This window comes from Lithobates pipiens, unplaced genomic scaffold (genome assembly GCF_037356315.1).
Source record: "Lithobates pipiens isolate NorthernLeopardFrog02 unplaced genomic scaffold, aLitPip1_a1.2 Scaffold_10, whole genome shotgun sequence".
Taxonomy (NCBI): Eukaryota; Metazoa; Chordata; class Amphibia; order Anura; family Ranidae; genus Lithobates; species Lithobates pipiens.
This window is the reverse complement of record NW_027507686.1, coordinates 15,092,773-15,104,651: the sequence shown is the minus strand read 5'-3', so window position 1 is coordinate 15,104,651 and position 11,879 is coordinate 15,092,773. Positions and strand designations below refer to the sequence as shown.

Genomic DNA, 11,879 nt, shown 5'->3' with positions numbered 1-11,879 from the left:
CATTGCACTGTGATGCCAGTCTTGGTCCTGGCACTGGGGTTGCTGTACCCTGGTCAGGCACACAGTGTCTGACATCGATGCACCCAGGTTGGGGCTGTATAATGCCATATACAGGTATTACCAGTCGGTACAACATTGGTATTTGGTCTTTGACTGCCCTCTAGTGGACAAAAAAAATCCCGCTCAATAAGGTGTAGATCGATAAAATAGGGGATCGGGAAAATTAGAAACATATCAATAGCGATCTACAGGAACCTCTGGCACCTTAGATGCTGATTCTAAACCCATGGCATGCATAATATTGGGTGCCCCACAGGTAAGACATGTATTGCACATTGGGCTAACACCATGTGCAAAGGCAGTGCTCACAGTGCAGTAACCCATAGCAACCAGGGCACAGTCAATTGTATTCATTTATTAAATTGGGTTAGCTCCATGCCCACAGTGCAATAACCTACATAAATCCAGATCAGTGTCACTAGAAACATTCCTATGTATCCAGCTACAGGAACCCCTGGCACCTTAGCTGCTGTTTCTTAACCCATGGCATGCCTACTATTGGGTGCTCCATAACTAATACACGTATTAAACCATGTGCAGAGTCAATACTCAGTGCAATGGCCTATAGCAGACAGGGCTTAGTACATCTGGAAATGTAGCTATCTACAGGAATCTCTGGAACCTTAGTGTTTGTTTCTAAACCCCATGGCATGCACACCATTGGGTGCCCCATAAGTCATACATATATTACACATTGGGCTAGCAATGTGCTATGTGCAAAGGCAATGCTCACGATGCAATACCCTACAGCAACCAGAGCTTAGTACATCTGTAAATGTAACTATCTACGGGAATCTCTGGAACCTTAGGGTCTGTTTCTAAACCCCATGGCATGCACACAATTGGGTGCCCCATAAGTCATACATGTATTACACATTGGGCTAGCAATGTGCTATATGCAAAGGCAATGCTAACAGTGCAATAACCTACAGCAACAATCAGAGCTTAGTAGCACTGGAAACATACCTGTATAGCCAGCTACAAGAAAACCCTGAATCCTTAGCTGCTCTTTCTTAACCCATAGCATGCCTAATATTGGGTGCTCATGGGCTAGCACCATGTGCAAAGTCAATGCTTACAGTGCAATAACCTACAGCAACCAGGGCTTAGTAAATCTGGAAACATCCCTATAGCCATCTGCAGGAACCCCTTGGCACTTTAGCTTCTATTTCTAGTCCCTGGTTTCATGGCACACACAGTGCCCTAAGCCAATATTGGGTGCTCCATAATGAATATATGTATTTCACATTTATTAAAATGGGCTAGCACCATGTGCAAAGTCAACGCTCACAGTGCCCTAACCTACAGGGCTTAGTATATCTGGAAATATAGCTATCCGCAGGACTCTCTGGAACCTTAGCTTCTGTTTCTAAACCCATGGCATGCACAATATTGAGTGCCCCATAAGTCATTCATGTATTACACATTGGGCTGGCACCATGTGCAAAGGCAATGCTCACAGTGCAATAACCTACAGCAACCAGAGCTTAGTAACTAGAAACATACCTGTATAGCAAGCTACAGGAACCCCCAGGACCATAGCTGCTGTTTCTATGCCTATGACATGCACAATATTGGCTGCTCCGTACATAATACATGAATTACACATTTACTGATCTGGGCTAGCACCATGTGCAAAGGTTATGCTCACATTGCAATACAACAATCAGGGCGTAGTAACACGAAAAACATACCTATGTGGCCAGCTTCAGATATTCTAAGCACTTCAGTTGCGGTTTTTAAACCCATGGCATGTACAATATTGGGTGCTCCATAACTAATACATGTATATTACACATTTATTAACTTGGGCTAGCACCATGTGCAAAGTCAGTGTGCACAGTGCAGTAACCAGGGCTTAGTAACACTAGATACATACCTGTATAGCCAGCTACAGGAACCCCTGGCTCTTTAGTTGCTCTTTCTAGTCCCTAGTCTCATGGCACACACAGCGTGCTAACCCAATATTGGGTGCTCCATAACTAATATATGCATTACACATTTATTGATCTGGGCTAGCATCATGTGCAAAGTCAGTGTTCAGAGTGCAACAACCTGCAGTAACCAGGGATTAGTAACATTAGAAACATACCTATATAGCCAGCTACAGGAACCCCCAGCACCCTAGCTGCTGTTTCTAAACCCATGGCATGCACAATATTGGGTGCCCCATTAATAATATATGTACAGTATTACACATCAATTAATTAATTATTAACTTGGGCTAGCGCCACGTGCAAAGTCAGTGTTCACAGTGCAACAACCTGCAGTAACCAGGGATTAGTAACACTAGAAACATACCTATAAAGCCAGCTACAGGAACCCCCAGCACCCTAGCTGCTGTTTCTAAACCCATGGCACGCACACTATATTGGGAGCTCCATAACTAATACATGTATTAAACATTTATTAATCTGGGCTACTAGCACCATGTGCAAAGTCAGTGTTCACAGTGCAATAACCTACAGTAACCAGGGATTAGTAACACTAGAAACATACCTATATAGCCAGCTACAGGAACACCCGGCACCCAAGCTGCTTTATCTAAACCCATGGCATGCACAATAGTGGGTGCTCCATAACTAATACATGTATTACACATGTGCAAAAGCAATACTAACCTACAGCAACCATGGCTTCAAAAATCTGGAAACATTCCTATATATCCATCTACTGGAAGGATCCATCCCCTGGCACTTCAGCCTCTGTTTCTAAGCCCAAGGCATGCATAATATTGGGCGCACCATAACTAATACATGTATTACACACCGGGGTAGCACCATGTGCAAAGTCAATGTTCTCGGTGCAGTAACCTACAGCAACCCTGGCTCAGTAAATCTGGACACAGTCATCTTCAAGAACTCCTGGCACTTTAGCTGCTGTTTCTCCTCCCTGGACCCATGGCATACACAGTGTGCTAACCCAATATTGGGTGCTCCATAATTAATACATGTATTGCACATTTTAATAAATTGGGCTAGCACCATGTGCAACGTTATTGTGTTAGGTGTAGTAACCTACAGCAACCAGGGCTCAGTAGAACTGGAAACAGATCTAGAGCTATCTACAGGACCCCCTGGCACTCTTATCTGCTGTTTCTATTCCCATGGCACACCCAATGTCCCGGCCCAATATCGGATACTCAATAACTAACACCTAAATTACAGATTTATTCAATTGGGATAGCATCATGTGCAAAACCTGCGTGCTCAGTGCAAACACCTACAGCAACCAGGGCTCAGGAAAACTAGAAACAGATCTATAGCCATCTACAGGACCCACCTGGCATTTTAGCTGTTGTTTATAAACCCATGGCATGCACAGTGTCCCAGACCAATATTGGGTACCCCATAACCAATACGTGTATTACATTTAATATATTGGACCAGCACCAAGTGTAAAGCGAGTGTTCACAGTGCAGTAACCTGCAGATACCAGGGCTCAGTTATTGGCATGAGTTTATTAAATGGGGCTAGCGCCATGTGCAAAGCCAATTTGCACAACATAATCCCCTACAGCCACCGGGGCTCATGCAAAACTGGAATCATATTTATAGCCACCTGCAGAGCTCTCTGGCACTTTATTTGTTTCTAAACCCATGGCACACAATACCAGCATTACACATGTATTACGTTGGGCTATCACTATATGCAAAGCCAATGTGCATCTGGAAGCAGATCTGGAGCTGTCCACCATAGCCCCTGGCACTTTAGCTGCTGTTTCTAAACCCATGGCATGCACAGTGCCCCTGACCAATATTGGGTACCCAATAACTAACCCCTAAATTACACATATATTAAACTGGGCTAGCACCATATGCAAAGCCAATGTACTGCAATAACCTACAGCAACCAGGGCTCGGGAAAACCGGAGTCGTCTATAGCAGTGGTCCTCAACCTCAGTCATCAAATTATCCCCAACGGGCCATGTTTTGGGAACTTCCCTTAGCTAAAAAAAAAGCTCTTATCAATACCATGTCATTGATATTGATTTAAAGCAGCTTTGCAAAGTAAAAGAAAACCTAAAAACACGGCCCGTTGGGGGTACTTGAGGACTGAGGGTGAGAGCCACGGTTCTACAGGAACCCCTGGCACTTTGGCGGTGGTTTCGAATTCCATGGCACACATAGTGTCCCAGACCAATATCAGTTACCCCATAACATGTATTAAATTGGGCTAGCACCATATGCAAAGCCTGTGTGCTCAGTGCAAAAGCCTACAGCTCAAGGACCATCTACAGAAAATACTTGGCAGTTTTAACTGCTGCTTGTAAACCCATGGCATGCGTGGCGCCCCAGACCAATATTGGGTACCCAATAACTAACATCTAAGTTACAGATTTATCAAATTGAGATAGCACCATATGCAAAGCCAGTGTGACCTACAGCAGCCAGGGCTCAGGGACACTGAAAACAGATCTATAGCTATGAACAGGGCTCCCTGGCACTCTGTATGCTTTTTCTAATACCATGGCATGCACAGTGCCCTAGCCCAATATTGGGTACCCCATGACCAATACATGTATTACATATTTAGTAATTTGGGCTAATGCCACATGCAAAGCCAGTGTGCCCAGTGCAGTTCCTTACAGCAACCAGGGCTTGGTTTACCTGGTTAGAGATCTTGAGCTATCTACAGGCCCCCCTGGCACTTTAGTTGCTGTGTCTAATCGCATGGCACACACAATGTCCCAGACTAATATTGGGTTCCCCATAAATAATACCAATTTATTAAACTGGGCTGGCAGTGGCACCATGTGCAAAGTTAATGTGTTCAGTTCAATACCCTACAGCAGTGGTCTCCAAACTGTGGCCCGAGGGCCGAATACGGCCCTTTGGTTGCCTTTATCTGGCCCTTGTTGCACTATTCCACCGACTGACACCAATGATGGGGCACTATTCCCCCAACTGACGCTATCAGTGGGGCACTATTCCTCCCATTAAAACCAAGATTGGGGCACTATTGCTCCCATTAAAACCAAGGGTAGGGCACTATTCCTCCCATTAAACCAATGATGGGGTACTATTCCTCCAACTGACACCATCAATGGGGCACTATTCTTCCCATTAAAACAAAGGGGTACTATTCCTCCAACTGACACCATCAATGGGGCACTATTCTTCCCATTAAAACAAAGGCTAGGGCACTATTCCTCCCATTAAACCAATGATGGGGTACTATTCCTCCAACTGACACCATCAATGGGACACTATTCCTCCCATTAAACCAATGATGGGGGTACTATTTCTCCCATTAAAACCAATGATGGGGCACTTATGCTGGGGGCATTTTCTACTCCCACTGGCCGCTGTCCGCCCCCCTAAAGCCTGAAGGACAATAAACTGGCCCTTTGCTTAGTAAGTTTGGAGACCCCTGACCTACAGCACCCAGGGCTCAGTTAGTGTCATAAAAAGAGCCGTGTGATTGGCTGCCAAGGACTGCTGCACTTTGCACAATCAATATGTTCTACACTCCCCCCATTGAATAAGAACGCTTAATTTCTACTCAATGTTAAATTCTTCCTGCTCAAAAAAAGAGAAAGAAATCTCATATTATAAATTATAGATGGACAGAATCTGGACTTTTATGATACAGTTAGGCTGACCACACACTATACAAATCTCTGTATATGGTGGCCAAACACACTTCAGTAAATGATTGATTTCCGATCGATCTCCTCCAATAACTGATCAATAGTCGGCAACCCATTCAATTGATATGTTACACTCTGAGAAGTGGATTCTGATCATCAAGATATGATCATAACATACGATTGTAAATGATCGCTCACATCTCTGATTCCAGCCACTAATGTTCATATAAAGGAACATCTGGGTAGCAGTGACAATAATATGATTTCATTTGATGTTAGCTGTAAGCAAAAAACATAAGGGAAAGATAAAAACACTTAACTTTAAGAGAGCTAATTTTCCAAGGATGAGGGCTGCTCTCCGGGTCTTAGACTGGGAGGGAATATTGACATCAGAACAGAAATGGGAATTCTTCAAAAAAGACTGTTTGCGAACTCACAGCAAAGTATATTTCCATGGGCGATACATTTAAAAGGCTAAAAATAAAACCTCTGTGGCTCACAGCCAAAGTTAAACAAGATATAAACAATAAGAAAAGAGCTTTTAAAAAATATAAAAATGAAGGAACACTATCATCATTTCAATGTTACAAAGAATATAACAGAATATGTAAAAAGTAAATCAAGGATGCAAAAATTCTAAACGAAAATTCAAAAGATAGTAGGACAAACCCCAAAAATTCTTGAAATTTATTAATAGTAAAAAAGTCAGGTCTGAGCATGTAGGCCCATACAAAATAATCTAGAGAGGGTGACTGAGGACAAAAAGAAGGCAAATTTATTTAATACTTTCAGCTCTGTGTATACAAAGGAGCATGGGGGGGAGCTCTTGTCCATAATGAGGGTGACACAGCCCCAAATCCACAATGGCTCAAAAGTGATAAGGTCCATAAATATTTAGACAGAATAAAGGTGAATAAAGCACATGGACCAGATGGCATCCACCCACGGATCCTAAAAGAATTGAGCTCTGTAATTTCAAAGCCATTGTATCTAATTTTTAGAGACTCGTTAATGACAGGAATAGTACCACGGGATTGGCGCAGGGCCAATGTGGTGCCAATTTTTAGAAAAGGGATCATAGTCTTTAACAAGTAACTATAGACCTGTTAGTTTAACTTCTATAGTTGGAAAGATACTGGAGAGATTAATAAAAGACCACGTAGATGGGTTCTTGCTGGAAAAAAATATTTTAAGCAACAGACAACATGGATTCGTGAAAGACAGAAGTTGTCAAACAAACCTGATTTATTTTTATGAGGAGGTAAGTAAAACCTTGGACAGAGGGGTGGCTGTGGACGTGGTATACTTGGACAGAGGGGTGGTGGTGGACGTTATATACTTGGACAGAGGGGTGGCCGTGGACGTGGTATACTTGGACAGAGGGGTGGCTGTGGACGTGGTATACTTGGACAGAGTGTGGTGGTGGACGTGGTATACTTGGACAGAGGGGTGGTGGTGGACGTGGTATACTTGGACAGAGGGGTGGTAGTGGACGTGGTATACTTGGACAGAGGGGTGGTGGTGGACGTTATATACTTGGACAGAGGGGTGGCAGTGGACGTGGTATACTTGGACAGAGGGGTGGCCGTGGACGTGGCATACTTGGACAGATGGGTGGCTGTGGACATGATATACTTGGACAGAGGGGTGGCGGTGGACGTGGTATACTTGGACAGAGGGGTGGCGGTGGACGTGGTATACTTGGACAGAGGGGTGGCTGTGGACGTAGTATACTTGGACAAGAGGGGTGGCTGTGAACGTGATATTCTTGGATTTTGCAAAAGCGTTCGGTACACTTCCCCACACACGGCTCATGTGTAAGGTAAAGTCTACAGGCTTGGAATGATCAGTTTGTAAATGGATAAAAGACAGAATTCAGAGAGTAGTGGTTAATGACTCGTACTCTGAATGCTCTAAGGTTATCAGTGATGTTGCGGTTCAGTGTTGCAGGCCGCCATCAGGGGGGTACAGCCATTACAACTGTATAGGGCCCGTCTGGGCCAGAAGAAGGCAGGACGAGTGAAGCGGGCAGGACGGGTGAAGGGGGCAGGACGGGTGAAGGGGGCAGGACGGGTGAAGGGGATCTGTGCTGTGCAGTATAGAAACGATCTCACAGTTTCTGCAGTTCTTCTGTCATTGATTTTAGACATCAAGCTCTTTACTGCCACCTCTGGCTACTATGTGCAAGTGCACCCCTCGTGTAACTGTGATCTGCCTGTACTGCGCTTCTCAGCAACATGTCAGTTTTTTTTTAAAACGAGTCGGGACCAGGTAGGAAGTTACAAGTAGGGGCTGTGAAGGAAAGGGAGGGGGGTTGTTTGTGTACAGGGAGGGGCCAGAGCCTTGTGTGTGTACAGATTTGTGTATGTGGGGCTGCCATATATAAAGGTGTGTGTGTGGGAGTGGTGGGGGGGCTGACATATATACAGGTGTGTGTGTGGGGGGCTGACATATATACATGCATTTGTGTGGGGGGGCTGACATATATACAGGTGTGTGTGGAGGGCTGCCATATATACAGGTGTGAGGTGGCAGACATATATTCTTGTATTAGGAGAGGTATGGACTCCAGAGAGAGATATAATTTTGCCCCTCTGTACAAATCATTAATAAGACATTTTTTCTTTATAACCTAACCCTGCTTTATACTTCTCCGCAACTTTATTCCTGTCCTGTCTGGTGTGTTCCTTGGCCTTCATGATGCTGTTTGTACACTAAGGTTCTCTAAAAAATCTCTGAGGGCTTCACAGAGCAGCTGCATTTATACTGAGATTAAATTACACACAGGTGGACTCTATTACTAATTAGGTTCTGAAGGCAATTGATTCCTCTAGATTTTAGTTAGGGGTATCAGAGTAAAGGGGGCTGAATACAAATGCCCCGCACACTTTTCACATATTTATTTGTAAAACATTTTGAAAACTATATATCATTTTCCTTCCACTTCACAATGATGTGCCACTTTGTGTTGGTCTATCACATAAAATCTCAATAAAACACATTTACGTTTGACAAAATGTGGAAAATTTTAAGGGGTATGAATACTTTTTCAAGGCACTGTATGCAGATTTGTCCAGCCTGTAAAGTGCTGGTACCCAACCTTCGGCCCGAGGGCCCCATGTGGCCTTTTGCTATATGATGTGCAGCCCTCGGACCAGTCTGTAGCGGGGAACATTGATTAGGGTAATAGCATTGAAAGAGTGCTCCTAATCTCAGCTTGTTACCTGTATAGAAGACAGATTGACAGGGGATCAAATACTTATTTCACTCATTAAAATTCAAATCAATTTCTAACTTTTTTAAAATGCATTTTTCTGGATATTGTTGTTGTTTTTCTGTCTCTCACTGTGAATATAAACCTACCATTAAAATTATGATCATTTCTTTGTAAGTGGGCAAATGTACAGAATCAGCAGGGGATCAAATACTTTTTCCCCTCACTGTAAGGAAGGGGGGGGGGGGAGGGGGGCTCTGCTAACCTGTGTTGCCAAACGTTCATAAATTTACAGTTTGTAAAAAAAGGGCAGAAAAGTGTCTGAAAAAAGAATATATACTTGTCCCCGTCCCCGGAAGTGCAGACAAAATTATATTTTGTGTACATAAAAGCATATGTAATGGAGATGGTTCATTTTAAATAAATGATCCTTTGTCCTGAGGTTTATGTGTGTCTGTGAGGCTGATAATTGTGGTAATTAGGAATATTTTGTGGGTACAAGGACTGTTTTATGTGTGACGTAGCGACTAGGTAGAGATTTCTGTTTAATGATCCCCCTTTAAGCCCCTCCCAGGCAAAATCTCCGAACTTTTTTTTTCAGTTTATGTCCTGGGGTGACCCAGACCTTTCATGATCCATGTCTTACTCACATGTTGTCACTGTGCTTTGAGTTCAGGTTTGTAAAGTCAGGCAGATGGCTTGTTATGAGTATCGTTAATGTTTTCTCATTGTTTTTCACTGTTTAAATATCGATTTTCTTCGTTTATTATAGGAGTTGCTGTCATATTTCAGCATGTCAGTAAAAAAAAGTGCTCTGTCAGTAATTTTTTCATGTTTGTCAGTAAAAAAAAAAAAAATCATGACGGGGTGGGCAGTGGGGGTTAGCAACTCATATGGAATACTGGAGGCTTGATTGAGGCCAGAATATAACAGCTACGACCAGGGGCGGACTGACCATTCAGCCACTCGGGCACTGGCTGGGGGCCCCATCAGGGTTGCCAGCCTCAGTAAAACCAGGGGCAGTATGTAAAAATCCGTTTGTTTTTTTTCATCTGCCTCTGAAATGTCCCTTACCGACATCCTTTTAGTCTAAAAATCCAGAGATTATAGCAGCCCCACCTCTCCAGTATCTTCTCAGCCAATAGAAACATACCTGTGTATACTGTGTGTACATGTATGTGTAACCCAGGGGCGGACTGACCATTTGGCCACTTGGGCACTGCCCGAGGGCCCCGGGCCACTAGGGGGCCCCATCAGGGTTGCCAGCCTCAGTAAAACCAGGGACAGAATGTAAAAATCTGTGTTTTTTTTACATCGGCCTCTGAAATGTCCCTTACCGACATCCTTTTGGTCTAAAAATCCAGAGATTATAGCTGCCCCACCTTCTCAGCCAATAGAAACATGTCTGTGTATACTGTGTATACATGTATGTGTATACTGTGTGATTGTATACTGTGTGATTGTATACTGTGTGACCCCATAATATCTGATTGTCTGGGGGCCCCATAATCTCCTATTGCCCGGGGGGCCCCATTAGTTGTCAGTCCGCCCCTGGTGTAACCTGTGTTTTTGTATACTGTGTGGCCCCATAATCTCTGATTGCCTGGGGGCCACATAATCTCCTATTGTGCAGGGGCCCCATGAGTTGTCAGTCCGCCCCTGGCTACGACCCTACCTGTGGTGTTATCAGCTCTGCTGGACTACAGAACACCTCCCTATTAGGTTATGGAGGTTATTAGCGGGGGGGGGGGGGGGTGTTTTCTTTTGTCCACCAGGGCAGAACTGGGCATGGCTGACAACACTGCGGGAGATTCCAATGCAGCAGGCAGCGTTGTCAGCTCACTACAGGAAGTCAGGAGCTCACGGGATTTCTGGGAGATCAACAGGTATTTTTCTGCACTTGTAGCGATTTTAAAGAGACAAAACATTAGACAATGCATGTGTATTGCAAAGATGTACTGCATATGTTTTTTATTTATTTTTTTTTATTTAGCCCAGACATACATGTGTAAGTGGTTGTAAACTCTCACATATACCCAGCAAAGTGACTATCCTCAGGTGATACACTGTTTATCTGCAGTGTTTTCTACATCCATTCAAAGTACAGAATTTATAAAACTTGCCTTGGTTGTCTGAAAAAAAGGGGGCTGTCACCTTTTTATCTCTTGGTGTCAGGAAAACTCGTCAGAAGCGACTCATGCTGATAGCAGAGTAAGGAGGCAGCAGACAGAAATGACACTTAGCGCTCTGGATTGAGGCAAGTACACACTATAGAGGGATATGCTTTGTTCGTATTTCATGTCTGAGGTTTACAACCACTTTAGTTCCTCTATAACAGTTGTTTTGGCCCGTTTTCCATATTAGCATTCCGCGGCTGTGTGTAACAGATGCGCAGAGCGCTGTGTCTCCAGATGTTGTTCGGTTTTATTCATCAATTCATATTAGTGTCAGAACTGCGCAATTCCACCCAGACATCCCATTCACCAATCCTTTCCTGACACCAGAGATCTTCCCCATACCCAGCGCATACGCGGGAAATAACCGGAATTATTCTCCATGCTGCCCTACTGCCTTAGTGGAAGATATTTCAGTAAAGCAAAGGGGCTCAGAGGAAGCCTGAGCTGAAAAACGAATATGGCTCCATCTTAGGATCTAGCTTGGAACAGATCAGCGGTGTATCAGAAGAGGGAGGTCCCTGAAAGAGAACAGAAACAATGGATGGCACTGCCACAGATAAAAGGTGGACCTCTTCATTAGTAGTCATCCATAAGAGAAAGTCTGGCAAGTAGACAGAGGCCACTTACGCATTTCGCCTATGATTAAGCACTCGTTAGCATGAAATGCGTAAAAAGGTCTTTCCACCTGCTGAACTTTGCTTTATTGTTGGTCGACTTTTATCTCGAATGCCTACATCCATTGGTTCCATTGGGCGGCCTTTCAGTAACAAGCTGGATAAGCACCCGGCAAGAGTGGACCGTCCCGAAGCCGGGTCGTGCTTGTGCAAGCTAGGATA

At 44.0% G+C, this 11,879-nt stretch overlaps 1 protein-coding gene across 1 annotated transcript in view; it reads left to right on the top strand.

Annotated features, from left to right (window-relative positions):
* NETO2 (neuropilin and tolloid like 2) overlaps positions 1–11,879 on the top strand; it is a 68,189-nt gene that overhangs the window by 803 nt on the left and 55,507 nt on the right. The gene's annotated exons all lie outside the window — the stretch shown is intronic.